Here is a 17,726-nt window from a genome sequence, read left to right on the forward strand (position 1 = left end):
TGAATCATACCGATATCTAGGTGTTATCACGAGCACACCGCTGAACTGGTTTGACCATATAGCAAAACTTGTGGCTGATGCATGGAAACACTTGGCTTCCATATTATGTTCTTTCCTTATCTCCCAGTCACATCCGAAAACTCGCCTATGTGGTATACATTAGACCTGAATGTGCATTTGGCAGCGCAATATGAATTCCTCATCAGCGTTACCTAATTGAGTTACTTCAAAGCATCCAGAACCGGGTGGCTCGCTTCATTTGCTCAATGGATGATATCCGGGTTAGCGTTAGTGCCATAAAATCATTAATTGATCTCGACTCGTTAGATCATTGAAGAAGAACGTCTCGGTTAAGTTTGTTTCATATTCTGTATTATAACTGCTCTGACCTTCGAGACACCCATCCAGTACCACCAGCGCGATCCCCATGTCGCCTTTTCAATTCCCTTATTCGACAGCGTGTAACTGGCTCCACGAACGCCTTCTATAAATCATTCTTGCCATTGGCCATTGATGAGAATCTGTCGTCCACAAACGTGACAACTCAAAATTTAGACAGGTAATATCAGCTCATTTTGATATACTAAAATAAAAAGTTTTTTCATTACTTCGCTTCAAACCACAAACTGAATTTTCGCTTTGCCAGTGCTATTTACAGTGTTATCATGGACGCGTGCTAATGTATAGCATAAGCTGAACAGTTTACACGTGCCGAATTTTTGCGTATCATGATCTGTGATCTGTGTGGTTTTGTTATAAAACCAAGAGCACCTATCAATAAACGTTCAGTCATTTGGCCTCCAGCCGCCGGCTACGTTCCTTTATTTCAGTGCCGATGAGGATGGGATAGATGCTACACGATGGCAGCCAGGCCACCAGAATTCGACTACACGACTAGTAGCTGGGGCACTTACCGTTTTCGTTTGGAGGCCTTTTTTGAGGGCCACAGCATCACAGATCCAGGGAAACAGCGTGCGCTTCTGGTGTCGGCACTGAGTGACAACGTGTTGCGTGTGCTTCAAGGAAAGTGCAAGGCGGAATCGGTGAACAGCCTGAGCTACGAGGCAGTCGTACAGCTCCTGGACAAACACTTTAATCCCCAAGTGAATGAAATAGCAGCTAGCGGTGCTTTCTTTATGCGGAACCAAGCGGACGGCGAAAGGGTGCCGACAACACCGACTTGAGGCGTCTCGCCAAAGATTGCAGTTTTGATAAACTTTTGGATCGCATGTTGCGGGATCGGATTCCATGCGGAATCCATGATGAACAAGCTCAACGGCACATATCGCAAACGAATTTGAGCCTGACAGCGGGAGGAGTTTTTGCTCTAGCCGAGGAAACCACCGAAACGAATGTCCGGGTGATGCAAGAAAGGAGCTTCAATGACAACGAGGCGGCCGCCAGCGCCGTGCGGAAGCATAGCCGGTATCCGCAGAAATCCGGACGCGGGCAAGGTTCCACGACCGAGGTATCGCGATGCGGCAGATGTGGCTCGAACCGTGCTTCATAAGTGTGTAGACACAAGAACGCGGCGTGTTACAAGTGCGGCATGAAAGGGCACCTAGCAAGGATATGCTCCAGTGGTCGCACTAACCCTTCAGAAACATACGCGGTGAAGGAGGTAGACGGCAGCGACGGCAGCAACGGCAGTGGAAAAGAGATGCTCTATGCTTTGATGGCTCACAGCTACAGAAGTAACGAGGCCGTACGGCCATTCTTAAGGAATTTCACCTGGGAAGGCCGGTACCTACGCATGCTGGTGGATACAGGGTCCACTGTCGGCGTCATTCCAAGAAGGGTATTCGAGAACCACCGCGACTTTTGGCCGGCCCTGGAGAGGACTGCACTGCTCCTATCGTGCTTCCTGGGGCCGCTTCCGGTCCTTTGCCGAGTGGCCATGAAAGTCGAATGCGGTAACACGCATGTGGACAGCTCGCTCGTGGTTGTAGATTGCAACGGGCCTCTGTTGTGCGACCGGAACACTATCCAAGCCTTCTGTAATGCGGGAATGGCACTACTGGAAGTATGTGCGTTGCAGAAAGTACATCTGGTTCAGGGAGACGCAGTGACAGCCGAACTTTTAGCGCAATTTGGAAATTTTCGAGGATAGTTTGGGTTACTACACAAAAAAAAGAAGCCGCTGTGCCACGCTTTCTCAAGGCTCAACCAGTACCCTACGCGCTTCAGGAAAAGGTATCTGCAGAAATTGACTGCATGATACAGGAAGGAGTGCTTTCACCAGTGAGAGTTTCCGAGTTGGCTGCGCCTGTCGTCCCAGTAGTGAAACGGAACGGTGATATTAGGCTGTACAGGGACTTCAAGCTAACCGTGAATCAGGCTACACATTTGGAACAGTACCCGTTGTCAGAAATCGAGGACGTCTTCGCATCTCTGTACGGAGTGGAGGTCTTCACTACTCTGGGTATTATCAACTTCCACTGGACGACGAGGCGCGCAAAATGGCCGTGTTAAATACCCACAAAGGGTTGTTTGCATACAAACGCCTCGCTTTTGCCATTGCATCGGCTCCAGCTTTGTTCCAGCGTCGCCTCGAATCCGTTCTGCAAGGCATCCCTCGGGTGAAGGTGTACTTAGATTACATCATTATTGCCGAAAAACAACGACAACTCAACTCTTCGGCCCGTCTTCGAGCGTCTGCGCGATAACGGGCTGAAGTAAAACCATGAAAAATGCAGGTTCTGCGAGAAGGAAGTTTCGTTCTTGGGCCACAAGATCGATGCAACTGGGCTCTCAGAATATGGAAGCCGTCACAACCGCACCCTGAATGGAGAGCGGTGAGCCAGCTTAAATCCTTCTTGGGATTGATCACATATTACGCCAAGTTTTAGCCCAACCTCGCAACTATACTGGTTCTCTTTTATAGGCTGTTGGCTAAAGGAGTGCGATGCAACGAGGATCTGAATACGAGGAAGCCTTCCAGGCACCAAAGCAGGCTATGATGAAAGCACAGCTTCTCGTACACTACGACACCGAAAAGCCGTTGAGGCTTGCATGCGACGCTTCGCCAGTGAGTGTCGGCGCTTTGTTATCACACCGAATTGGAAACCGGGACTATCCCGTATCGTTCCGTTCAAGAGCACCGACACCTGCGGAGCGGAGTTATTCGAAATTGGAGAAAACAGCGTTGGCTTTGGTTTTCGGCGTTACTAAGTTTCTAGATTATTTTCTGGCGAAGCATTTTACTCTGGTGGCGAATCACAAGCCACTGAGAGGTCTGTTTCACCCGGAAAAGCCGATTCCGCAAATGGCAGCAGAAAGAATTCAGCGGTCGGCGTTGCTGCTGGCGGCTTACCATTATGATTTGGAGTATCGGCCAGGACAGCTAAATGCTAACGCAGACGCACTCAGTCTCCTTCCACTGTCATGCGTGGAAGACCGAGGAGGGCAGGAACCCATGAAATACGTGCTTTATACGTACGGCCTAAATTCCACGGCCCTTTCCGCTCAATAGCTAGTGGACCTAAGCGGCTCGGACGATACGCTTCATTAGTTCAGGTGGTGTTGTTTCTTCTATTTTATTTCGTTTATTACTAAACAGTGCTGCTTCATTTATTACGTTATTCTCTTTGCCCTCATGAAACCTGTGATGCTACTGACGTATGTCGTGCGAGCGGCATCGATTGAGCGATAAGTGCGCCATGGTATAGCGCTTGCGATCTATTTTCGTTATTAGCCTATTAGCGGAAAATGAGAGCCGGCGTACTTTCTTCTATTTTATTTTGTTTATTACTAAATAGTGCCGCTTCATTTATTACGTTCTTCTCTTTGCCCTCATGAAACCTGTGATGCTAATGGCGTATATCGGGTGAGCGGCATCGATTGAGCCTCAAGTGCCCCATGGTATAGCGCTTGCGACCTATTTTCGTTATTGGCCAATTAGCGGAAATGAAAATCTGTGAGTAAACTTCTCAGCAAAGCATGTTTTCCAACCAAAAGGCCTCGTTCCTCGACATTTTTGCAGCCGTTGTAGAAAGGCAGACAACAGACGGTTCGCAAAACTCTGGAAGTGTTTTATATAAAATCAGGAGCTGTGTCAGTAAAACATGTTTTTCTGCAACGAGTCTGAACAGAATATTTTTTCACGCCTACTTTCACACGTTTGGTACTGTTTTGTTTGTTTTCTTGTACTCGTGCGTATCAGCCGAGAAGGCCATACATGTCGTGTGCTTTAATTTGATTAAACTGATGTACTAATCAACCATTGCGTTATATTTCTTTTCATTTCTCTTTGTTGCGCTAAGTGCCATGCTATTATGTCCGAAGACAAACTAGCTCGGCAGTTACCTCTCATAAAAGAAATATGCTCAAGGCATTCCACGAAACGCTCCCAAATAAACCCCAGGAAACAATTTGCCGACTGGTTCTACTCATGTCAGGTCCACATGTTTTGTTTTCAAACCCGCACACATAAAACAGACAGGACAAAAGCTGACTCCAAGTATGCTTCTTTAGCACGAAGGCGCTAAATAAGCGTACTTCAATTTGGAGGAACTTTGTTGAATCAAGAAGCATGTTTCACCAACATGGCAAGCAAAGTGTACTACTAACCTAATGGTGGAAGTACCACCCTCTTTTCACACAGAATTTTCAAATTTGCGCAGAGTGAAAAATGGGTTAAAAATAAATTTTTCTTTACGTTTCAAAACTTTGTCTTCAAAAGGACTTAACAGTAATCTGCTACCACCACGAGGAGCCTTTTATTCTTGTGCAGTATGCAAGTCTGGCTGCACATTTAGTAGCATGGTGTAATATTGATGCCAAAATAATTTTACAGCGACCCTCCAAATGAATTTCCCGCAGATGTAGGCTAAATATCCTGGTTAAAAATTTTGCAATATCAAACTATTTGCTATTTGCTCTATAGTGAACTAGATTAGGGTAGTGGGGCGAGGGATAGCGGTGAGAAGCAGCGCCCCTATCTAGTTAAATATAAGCTTTACTTTGCGAGAATAAAGGTCTCTCTTTATTGTTCCTCCCGATTTGAAAAAGAAAATCTTACTAAATACTGCCTGTTCTATTATTCTGTATTTTGCCTTTCTGGAATATTTGATGGAACATAAAATTATGCAGTAGCCAAGACCTTCACCCCTTCATGCTTTACTGGTCGTGCGCTCAACCACAGGAGTGCACTCTTGTGGTAGTTCGCAATAACTTTCCTTTATCATAAGCAGACCACCTATTGGGGTATTGGCAATGCTCAAGTATAACGATTGCCCATGGTATCCACATTTAATAACCGTGTACAGAGTGGATTGATCTACTCTTTTTACAATACAATAAATTGTATAGCTTCCAGCAAAATATTATATCCACGTTTCTTTTCCGCGCGTTCAAAATTAGGAGGTATGGAGAAGTTACCTAAATATCCGTGCAGCGAGGAGCTATTGTTTGATAGCTGATATCGGATATTTTGATATTGCAATATATATTTTTGATATCATATTTGAGAAGTGTCTGCGATATATGAAGCGATAGAATGGGCAGCTAATCCCCCAAGAATAAATTTCTAATCCATGATTTCATAAAAACTTACGAACGCAATGTCATAATCTTTCACCGCTGGTGGAAAGTCGTTGATGGTCGGCGGAACAATGAAGCAGCCTGGTGGATTATAGGCAGGGTCGCTATCTCTGTCCCATTCATGTACAGGCTGGAAGAAGTTTCGGTAGGAGGCATGGCTTACCGCTATAAATATATAAGGTTTACCTAGGCCACTGAAAATAAGAAAGGTCGAAGATTATGTCACACATTTACATGATTTTATCAGAAGCGAGCAATAAACTCGTTTATGCACAAAGTGTCGACACGCATAGACTATTTGGACGCAAACCTACGGGTCAGATGTAAATTTCTTGCTGGTTACCACACACAGCCTGAGCACTCTTTTGTCGCTTTGTCGCAGCTCACAGCTTAGAGAAAAAACAATAATTTGGTTTAACTACAGGGATTCTACGCACACCCACCTTGGCCTATAGACATGCCGCTAGATGCGCGAGCCATCTAACTGGATTTCGTCGAAGGAAGCAAAGGACTTGCGCATGCGAACTATCAAAATACAATGATACAGGCTGTGATACCGTTTTCGTAGCAGCGCAAGCGACTTAGGCTACAATATTTTAGCTAGCACAAAAACTTCAATGCTTCATAGCACTGAATTTGTCACTTTACTCATGCTTCCCTCGGTACCGTCCATACCTTGCAAGCTTGATTTGGGTTTGTATACAGGGCAAACGTCCCAAAGCAACCTAGCCTGTGAGGCACACCGCAGCTGAGGGCAAAGAAATTTCCATCGTTAGCATACACTGGTAACGCACAGCACACGGGCACCTTGCTTTTTGAATACATCGAAAAGCTGCAGCCACGACAAGCACAGCAGCTGAGTGTCTTAACCACTGAGCCCCTTAGAAGCGGCATGTTGCAAATGCTGTCAGCTCATCACCCATGCATCTTGAGCACCGACGCAAACAGCCAGACGGCACTGAACGTGTGTAATGTACCGCGAAAGTGCACGGCCCTGCGATTCACGGGCAAATTAGTTTTCGCACCCACGACATCCGAAATTAGAGCTATGTTTAAGCAATTTTTTTAACAAGCGTGGGGCAGGGCTGCACAATACATATTGTAACGTGGCGGCAAGCGATGACAATAGGAGAACAGTGGGCAGAAACAAGATGCTCGATGGTCGTGATATGACGTTTAATGAATCTGTGAGTGGGCCTAGCGCGCGCTCCTGCCCACGCCACTACCTTCTTCTTCCTCCTTCGTCCGTAACATGACCCGGGGCCACCGAACCATTGTCCCGATCGCAGACGAGGAAATGTACCGATGGTGGTTACATGGAATGATGATGGGCGTGTCTAGATGCTTGAAGAAGAGGAAGAAGAAGAATAGAACTGCTTGCCGGTACCATGTCTGATGCGTGGGTGATCCGCCTCTCCTGGAGCCGTCAACCATCCGTCACCAGAGTCCATGGGACTGATGGCTCGAGGTCACGTCGGGCAGCTTGGGCGGGGTTGCGTGTGTTCGTGTACATCGGTTCCTTCGGGACTTTCGTCTCGATTCTGTTTGGTCTGCCTGTTCTCCTTGTCTTCAGTTCCGGGCTGGAGGCTGGGCGGTGGTCAGGTCTGGGCTGGAAGGGCTGCGGCGAAGCTGCTCGGCGATGTCCCTGGGCCCTCGGTTGATGGTCCCGGCTTACAGTTGGCGCCGATGCGCCAATGCGAGGATGGGGTTAATACGCCGCACCTCCAACCAAATGTTACGATGCGGCAAGCCGATGAAAACAACAGAGAACAGGGAGAAGATATTGGATGACCGTGAGATGACGTTTAATGAATCTGTTAGCGGGCCTAGCGCGCGCGCTCCTGCCCAGGCCACTGCCCTCTTCTTCCTTCTTCATCGGTAACAATATTATAGCAAAATCAACATTGACCATAATGCAGTGATTTCGCCGTGGCACCAATTTCCACCATGGTTCAGTTGTACTTGACTGCGGGCTAGTCGATTGTGAAGGCTTTTGGCTCTGCATAGTCACACACACACACACGAGATTACAGCAAGACATTGACATCGATGATGAGCACACTACTGCTATTATTTGTGGTATGAAAATGAAGAGAACTTGTACCCGCTTTTTACAGCATTTTTTCCTGTATTTCTTTTTGCCCACTCCCTTCTTGAAATGCCTGTATGGCCTTGAGGGTAAAGACAAATAAGTAAATAAATAAGACGTACTGAGAAAATTCAGCAAAATGCGAAGAAAAATTTGGAAGAAAAAGTAAAAGAAAAACTAAGCCAAATTGCGCCCATATTCTTGCCCTTCATGGAAGAACCCAAGTAGCACACTGTCAATGGACCACCATCAGCCCAACAATGGGTAAAACCGGCCCCAATATTGGGGTTAATAATGGTGTTGCATTGCGGCGCTACCCGTGCCAAGATTTGATCCAATCTACTAGAATGACTTTCCTACAGTGGCCACCAACGACATACTAGGTTATTGATTGGCATGCAGCCTTACTCAATGGCTACCCATTATCTTCCACCATAGCATACCCACTGGCTCCTATAGGACACACATCCAGCCACTCTCACTGGCTATCAAATACTTGCAACCAAGCCTACTCTCTGGCTTTTAATAACTGCTATTCAGCTAGGCTCATCGGCTGCCCAATATCGCCCACCCAAGCTTGTCCACTGGCTTTGCATTATTGACATCCAGGAAATCCCATTATTTTTCAATATTTTTTTATTTGTGGCTATTTTTTATTTAATGGGTGTTAATGCGCAGATGCATCTAAGGCCATCATGTGCCAAACAAGCGGCTGAGTTTGTTGAAATTAGTACATTTTTATATATTGGTCCGGCTTATATGCCAACATTGTACCTGTCTTGGCACTGCCAACATAGGCGACCAGCTGGCCGTGCCGTTAGTGTCACATATTGGCATGCCACTAGTATTCGATGGCACGCTTGACATCGGAAATAAGCCCGCCGCGCCGCTAGAACCACATATTGGTATTTATTGGCATGGAACGAGTATTCATCGGCACACGTCGCATTGGAACTACCACTGTTAAGCCTCCTTTAGCCATGCAGTTATTTCACCCTTGCCCTCACTGCTTCCATTTGCTTAATTGTCAGTCTGACAATTGTGGCTTTCTTGAGCAGTCATTTCCCAATACAGTCTTGTATGTCATCTCTTTCAGTTCAGTTCAGGCGTTCAGTCGTGTCCGACTCTTCGTGACCCTATGGACCATGTCACGCCACGCTTTCCGGTCTCTCACTATCTTCTTAACATCACATAGCTTCATCTGCAATGCTTCGAGAATGCCATCTAACCATCGCGTTCGCTGCCTACCCCTTCTCCGGCGACCCTCAACCTTTCCCAACATCAAATCTTTCTCCAGCGACTCCTCTCTTCTCATCAGATGACCAAAGTAGCTGAGCTTTAACTTTAGAATTTGACCCTCCAATGAGCAGTCAGGGTTTATGGTCGACAATATCGACTGATTTGATCTTCTGGCAGTCCAAGGAACTCTCAAGAGTCTTCGCCAGCACCACAATTCAAACGCGTCAATTCTTCGGCGGTCAGCCTTTTTCACAGTCCAACTCTCGCATCCATACATCACAACTGGAAAGACCATAGCACGGGTTATACGGATCTTGGTTGGCAGACTAATGTCTCTGCTCTTTACTAGGCGGTCAAGGCTAACCATTGCTCTCTTTCCCAGAAGCAGGCGTCTCCTAATTTCATGGCTGCAGTCTCCTTCCGAGGTAATCTTGGCGCCCAAGAACAGAAAATCTGTCACAGCTTCCACTTCTTGTCCATTGATGCTCCAGGACTTGATAGGGCAAGACGCCATGATCTTCGTCTTTTTAATGTTCAGTTTAAGCCCAAACTTCTCACTCTCTTCTTGTACGCGCATCAGTAGTCTCTTGAGTTCCACTTCACTTTCTGCCATTAAAGTGGTATCATCCGCATATCTAAGGTTGTTGATACGTTTTCCAGCAATCTTCACTCCAGCTGATGACTCGTCCAGACCGGCCTTCCTCATGATGCACTCTGCATATAGGTTAAATAGGCAGGGCGACAGTATGCAGCCTTGCCTCACCCCTTTCTCAATCGGAAACCAATCAGTAAGACCATGCCCAGTTCTGACTGTGGCCTCTTGCCCTTCATAAAGGTTCCTGAGGAGACAGATGAGGTGAATTGGAACTCCCATCTCTTGGAGAGCTTGCCACAATCTGCTGTGATCTACGCAGTCAAACGCTTTCGCATAATCAATAAAGCAGAAGTAAATGGGTTTCTGGAACTCTCTTGCTTTTTCCATGATCCAGCGAAGGTTGGCAATTTGGTCTCTAGTTCCTCTGCCCTTGCGAAACCCAGCTTGCACGTCCGGAAGCTCCCGATCCACATACTGCTGCAGCCTACCTTGCAGGATTTTTAACATCACCTTGCTAGCATGCGAAATAAGCGCAATCGTGCGGTAGTTGGAACAATCTTTGGCACTGCCTTTCTTTGGAATGGGGATGTAAACTGACCTTCTCCAATCCTGTGGCCATTGCAGGGTTGTCCAAATCTTTTGACATAATGTATGCAATGTGTTAACAGCGTCGTGGTTGAGGTTTTGAAGCAACTCAGCTGGAATACCATCAATTCCGCTAGCTTTGTTCTTAGCAAGGCTGGCTAAGGCCCATTCAACTTCACTCTTCAGGATGCCCGGCTCGACATCCGTAATCACAACCGTCCTATGTTGGGTTTGCACATCCGGGTCCTTTTTGTACAGTTCTTCTGTGTATTCCTGCCACCTCTTCTTTATCTCTGAGGCTTCAGTGAGGTCCTTGCCTCGTTTGTCCTTTATCACGCCCAGCTTAGCACAGAAGATTCCTTTGATATCCTTGATTGTCTTATACAGAGCTCTTGTGTTCCTTAATTGGCTGTTGTCCTCAACTGCTTGACACTGTATGTTCAGGAAGGCATTCTTATCTCTCCTTGCTATTTTCTGAAAATCCGCATTGAGAACCTTGTATTTTTCTCTTTCCCCCATACCTTTTGCCATCCTCCTTTCCTCAGCTATTTGCAAAGCCTCTTCAGATAACCAGTTTGCTTTTTTGCATTTCTTTTGCTTTGGAACTACCTTAGTAGCAACTTCTTGTATTATATCACGAACATCAGTCCACATCATTCGGGCTCTTTGTCTTCTAGATCTAATTCTTGAAATCGATTCCTCACTTCCACAGCATATTCTAATGGAATCTGATCCAGATCATACCTGAAAGGCCTTCTACTTTTCTGCGTTTTCCTCAATCGAAGCTTAATTTTGGCAACAAGAAGCTGATGATCGGTGCCACAATCGGCCCCAGGCCTTGTTTTTACTGCTTGTATAGCGCTTCTCCATCTCTGCCGGCAAATAATATAATCCATCTGATTCCTGTACAGACCGTCCGGTGAAATCCATGTGTACAGGCGCGTCTTGTGCTGTTGAAAATGAGTATTCGCTATGGTCAGGTTGTTTTCTTGACAGAACTCTACTAGCCTCTGCCCAGCTTCATTTGGCTCACCAAGACCGAACTTGCCTGTAATTCCGGATATTTCTTCACTCCCGACCTTAGCATTCCAGTCTCCTATGAGAAAAACGACGTCTGATGATGGGGTGCGGTCTAAAAGGCATTGTAGGTCCGCATAAAATCTCTCAACGTCAGCTTCTTCAGCAGCAGTGGTCGGTGCATAGACTTGGATAACTGTTATGTTGAAAGGCTGACCTTGGATCCGAAGTGAAATCATTCGGTCGTTTTTGGGGTTGTACCCTAGCACTGCTTTGCCCATTCTTCTGTTTACTATGAGAGCGACCCCATTCCTTCTCTTGGATTCGTGCCCACAATAAAAGACATAATGGTCGCCGGAGTTAAATTCTCCCATTCCGGTCCACTTGAGCTCGCTGATACCCAAGATATCAATGTTCAATCTGTCCATTTCTCGCTTGACGATATCCAGTTTACCTTGCGTCATAGATCTTACATTCCATGTTGCTATGTGATATATCTCCTTGCAACATCGGACTTTCCGGTCGCTTCCCGACACATCCACAACTGAGCGTCCTTTTGGCTTTAGCCCAGTCGCTTCATTCGTCCTGGAGCTACTAGGAATCGCCCTTTGTTCATCCCCAGTAACATGTGGGACGCCTTCCAACCTGGGGGGCTCATCTTCCGGCGCCATATCGATAATGGTATTGTGACTGGCCATAGGGTTTTCTTGGCAGGAAATACTGGAGTGGGTTGCCATTACCTTCTCCAGTGAATCACATTTTGTCAGAACTCTCTGCCGTGACCTGTCTATCTTGGGTGGCCCTACACAGCAGAGCTCACGGCTTCATCGAGTTTCACAAGCCCCTCCGCCACGACAAGGCAGTGATCCATGAAGGGGATGTCATCTCTTTAAGGAGCCATAAATCCATGGAATTGAATGAGGCAAGCAAAACATTTTCCGAAAACATATTATTGAGAGGCCATATACATGTGCATAACAAAAGGACATCAGAGGGCCAAAATGCACTGCAGGAGGCATTGGGTACAGTGTTAATATGGGAGGGGCTAATAGGTGGAATTGGGAACAGGGCACCAAGCAGCACACCTTCATGTAGGGCAGGGAGAGGTGATGGGTTGCAGTGTGCATTTGGTCATGATAGAAGGGGCTGGACATGGGGAGCAAGGTTGATGCACTGTAGCATTGTAGTGCGAGAGGTGTTGAATGAATATGAGGCTGAGCACGGGTGCATTCCAGGGCAGTGTCCATCATGGAGGGAAAATGGAAGTGGACTGTGTTGAGGATGGTAGTTGGCAGTTAAGTGTTGATGGATCAAGTGATGATGTTGAGGGGGGGGGGGAGCGCAAGGCCCAGGCAGTGAGCTGGACACCCCGTAGGAAACAACCATTCAGGAACAGTTTGTTGAGGAGATTGGCACGTGAGTCTTACAAATGAGATCTGTATGTAAAACAAGCATATATCACCATAAGATACAAACTCACCTTCTCAACACTTATCCAAACACATATCTGAAGTCTGGGTGCCCTTACGATTGAGTGCAAAATACAGAACCCCGCTATTGTAAAATCCTATATAGGGAAAACTCTGATATAGTAAAGTCAAACTTAAGTCCCAGTTCATCTACCATAGGCAACTGTACATTTTCCCCCCTTTATTGTAAATATGTTTTTGGTAAAACTCGGTTAAAGTGCTTCTGGCCACGGCGACGACTCCCACGATGATATCGCCACCCGCGCACTACCTAGAATCGCAAGGTCGACTTGTATTTGAAAACAAAAAACTAACCCCGAGTGTTCGTTTAGGTCGCTTTACCACTAGGCTGAGTAGCAGTCAGAAGAAGCCTATTATACAAAAGCCTTAGAGCCATGAAGAAGAGTGCACAGCGTGAAGAAAAAAAAAGTAAAGCTGTCTACAAACATAGCAAGGAGGCGGCGTGGTCCATTCAGAAAGTAAAGGAGAGTAAATGTGAAGCAAGAAATAGTGAAAGGGAAGAAATGGGTGAGCATTCACTGCAATGTGCAGCACAAAGCATGAGGCAGCGGAGGCAGAAGGTGGAGGTGCAGCGAGTACGGTCTTACAGCACTTGAGTGCCACGCCTATTTATCATTTATTGCCTTTTAAGAGACAGAAAGAGCAAAAAGGGTACCATGTTCATGCAAGGCTTTGGTTTTTACATGAAATCAAACTTGGTTGCATTCATAATTATGTTTTCCTCATGCCTGAAAGGTACTTCCACAAGATGTACAGAACTTTTATAATGAAAAAATCACACAAAGTGTTGATAAAAGCGAGATGGAAGGTATTTCAGTTTTTTTTCATTAAGCAACAAGACATGTTCAGTACGTGCCGATTTAACTCAGTTCAGTTCAGTCATTCAGTCGTGTCCGACTCTTCGTGACCCTATGGACCATATCACGCCACGCTTTCCGGTCTCTCACTATTCTTCTAACATCACATAACTTCATCTGCAGCGCCTCGAGGATGCCATCTAACCACCGCGTTCGCTGCCTACCCCTTCTCCGGTGACCCTCAACTTTTCCCAACATCAAATCTTTCTCCAGCGACTCCTCTCTTCTCATCAGATAACCAAAGTAGCTGAGATTTTACTTTAGAATTTGACCCTCCAATGAGCAGTCAGGGTTTGTGGTCGACAATATCGACTGATTTAACTACTAGACAGCATTTTCAGGACCATGTCATCACAGACCAGTAATATAGTAGTAAAGACCCTGATATAGTAAATATTTTTGCTGGCCACAGTGGCTTTACTATAAAGGGGTTCTACTGTATATATTGAAGGCCTATTGCCACACACTTTTCTTTTAGAGATCTCTGGGCCTGCAAAGACATGCAGCGTCTTATGATGTAGGGTTGAAAAAAATACATGCAAAATATTATGGATCCCACATACAAAAGAAAGATATTTGGAAGGAAAAACCTGCTTTCAGCAAGCCGATAACTTCAGGTGGATGCTTAGTGTTCATATAGAATTACAGCTCCAGAAAATATGGCTGTTCAGGCTCCAGAACTTATCAGTTTTAAAAAAAATACATATAAATCCTTTAATAAACAATATGGATTACTAATCATGCAAAACCGGATGATATTAAAGAACACATTAAAGAATATTTTTCTGCAGTACACCAGTTACAGGCACACATACATTACTGCGGCGATAATAAAGAAAATATTGCCCTGCCAGAATCAAACTACAACTAGCTAACTGAGGGAGATGTGTACATTGCAGATATTCTCAAGGCTATATATGCATAATATATTTACAAGATCAGTGATGAATGAGACACACCTGTTTGGTTTACAAGAACCATACCATTTCAAGTTCCAGCTTTTTAGATTTCACAGCTTTTATTGCATGCTGCATTCTACTATAAACAATTGCCTTACTTGTAGTGTACCAGGTATGTTTTCATACAGTGCTCATTATAAAGTAAAGGCACCAGAACAACATGCACACACAAAAGAAAAGAAGAACGGGACAGAGCGGCACTCACTACTGATTTATTGTGCAGAATAAAGTACATATATATCTCACTGCCGGCGCATGCGCAAGAAACACATTCAGCATGATGTAGTTTAAGATAAGATATGTTCAAAAAACGCTTTCTCAGCATTATACAGATTGACCGACGTGTCACTGACGCACAAACTACCTTTCTTTCCAATATAAAACACTTCAATTAGCTCTCTGGCCATCGTATTGCCACTCATTGCAAGAATGAGCACATCAGTAAAACATGGTTCACAAGTGCCTGAAGGGCAGGATCTGATATGCTTCGGAATATTGCAGCCATCTTTATTTGGCTCTGTGTTACGTTCATGTTCCCGGATTCGCTCATTAACACATCGGCCAGTTTGTCCGATGTAGGCGCAACCACAAGAGAGGAGAACGTAATACACAACCCCTTCGGCACATTTTATGATTTGTCGCTCATGCCTAATACCACAGCATCTTTCTCTGAGAAAGCGTTGTTTGAACATAGCTTATCTTAAACTACATCATGCTGAATGTGTTCCTTGTGCATGTGCCGGCAGTCAGATATATTTGTACTTTGTTCTCCACAATTAATCAGTTGTGAGTGGCAGTCTGTCCCGTTCTTCCTTTCTGGTGAGTGTGCGTGTTATTTTGGTGCTTTTAATTTATAATGAATATACACCAACTAGCCCAACAAGTAGCTCTCTTAACCATACAGTGCCGCTTCTTCAGCTAAAATTATTACAGTGAGCCTGCAATGAGCGATTGAGCAAGTACTAGAAATTTACTTTGCATAGGCAAGAAAATATTATGCTAGATCTGAGTACAATGATATCATACTTCATATTAGCTAGCAGCCTACCAGGTATGCATTTTCCCTCATCACAGCTAATCATATAGCCATGCCATCGGCAACCTTCCATGTGCAAGATTATTTTCAGTAAACATACATGGGTCATTTTATATCTAGGTACCAGGTGTGGTGCTCGGGCATCTAATCTCTTAAACTAATTCATTCTAGTTGTTGGCATAGAAAACAGTAATCTGCCTGAATATCTGAGGCGAAATATTATTTTCATTGCTTAAGTACACCTTAAAATACAATGCTTGATGTGACTATGGGATCACAAAAAAATATACATCTAGCATGAGAGCGATTTTTCATTTTCACTCTACCACAAGTTTCTTGAAACACCAGTTTAGTCCTGAGCGGAAAAGTTGTTTCGCACACATTTTATAGTTCGATATCTATAAAACGTTGCAATTTTATGAATTTATTTCAAAATCAAATTTTCTTAGCAGCCTCACAAATTATTTTGTTTTTCAAAAATTGACAATATTTTGTACTCAAATTAAATATCATATTGTCTGGAGAAATATTGTTTGCCGAACAAAACAGCACATATGCAAAAAGCACCAATATCGCTCAAATTTTATGTGCCATGCATGAACTGAGAGTTCACCAGAGAGAAATATAGCACCAGCTATTAAAGCATTGCCAAGAACACGAATGATATTACTTTTTGCATACTATGGGCAAGACTCCTGAACAAGTAAGTCTTGAGCTAAAAAGCCAGAAAAAGTCTTATAGCACGCACTCATATAGCAAAAAGCCAGCAGAGCATTTATAGCCTGTATATCATCATCATCATCATCATCATCATCATCAGCCTGATTATACCCACTGCAGGGCGAAGGCCTCTCCCATATCTCTCCACTTAACCCGGTTCTGTGCTAGCTGCATCCACTTGACCCCTGCGAACTTCTTAATCTCATCCGCCCACCTAACTTTCTGCCGCCCCCTGCTACGCTTTCCTTCCCTTGGAATCCAGTTTGTTACCCTCAGCGACCATCGGTTATCCTTTCTTCGCACTACATGTCCTGCCCATGTCCATTTCTTCTTCTTAATTTCCACTAGAATGTCGTTAACTTGAGTTATTTCTCTGACCCACTCTGCACGCTTTCTATCTCTTAATGTTACCCCTACCATTTTTCGTTCCATAGCCCTCTGGGTTGTCCTCAACTTTAGTAGAACTCTCTTGGTTAGCCTCCACGTTTCAGCCCCATAGGTGAGTACAGGCAAGATGCAACTGTTGTATACTTTCCTCTTGAGCGATACCGGTAAGCTGCTAGTCATAATCTGCGAGTGCTTGCCAAATGCGCTCCATCCCAATCTTATTCTTCTTGTTATTTCCTTTTCATGGTCCGGATCTGCGGTTACTACCTGTCCTAAGTAGATATATTCGCCTACTACTTCCAGTATTTCGCTACCTAATGTAAACTCCTGTTCCTTCCCGAGGCTGTTGAACATTACCTTAGTCTTCTGCATATTGATTTTCAAGCCTACCTTTCTACTTTTCCTGTCTAGGTCATCAATCATTATTTGCAGTTCATCTCCCGAGTTGCTTAGCAAGGCAATGTCATCAGCAAATCGCAGATTACTGAGGTATTCTCCATCTAGCCTTATCCCTAACTGCTCCCATTCCAAGTCTCTGATTACTTCCTCTTAAAAAGCTGTGAATAGTACTGGGGAGATTGTGTCTCCTTGCCTAACACCTTTCTTTATGGGAATTTTGTTACTTTCTTTATGCCTGTATATAATGCAAAACAAAGGCAATGTGTCATACCTACCGAGGCAATGTTTCCTTACACACAGCATGTTTCACGGCAAGGCTCCCACAGTTGTTGACAGGTTATGCAGCACCGAAATGTTGATGATGTTGTCTGCCTCACATATTCAGGCAGCACCCCTTTGATGGCAGATGATTGCTTGTGCAAAAGCAGTGCGATGATACAAATGGAGCAGCTGGACTGCGGGCGCTATAGAACACAGAGCCCTCAATACAAGGAAAGAAAGTCTTTATTAAATCGATGCCTCTAAAACATGATAACAGCATACCACGACTCTTCTCTGTTTAGTTCACCTATAATTGCCATGAAAGCTCTCTAAAAAAATAGACTACTTGCAACTCTATGTTACACAGGGAATAACATAGCTGTGCCAGGGCGATTGGGCGATTAGTAAGCATAACGACCGGGAAATGCATACTAATGTTCCATGCAGACTTGACGCTGGAGCAAAGTGTCACGGTGCGAAGAACAAAAATAATAGCAGGCACGGGCGCCAAACATGCGCCACACAACTGACGCGACTAGAGTTGTGCACGG

The sequence above is a fragment of the Amblyomma maculatum genome, chromosome 5 (genome assembly GCF_055883805.1).
Source record: "Amblyomma maculatum isolate TAMU_Amacu chromosome 5, ASM5588380v1, whole genome shotgun sequence".
NCBI classification, from domain to species: Eukaryota; Metazoa; Arthropoda; class Arachnida; order Ixodida; family Ixodidae; genus Amblyomma; species Amblyomma maculatum.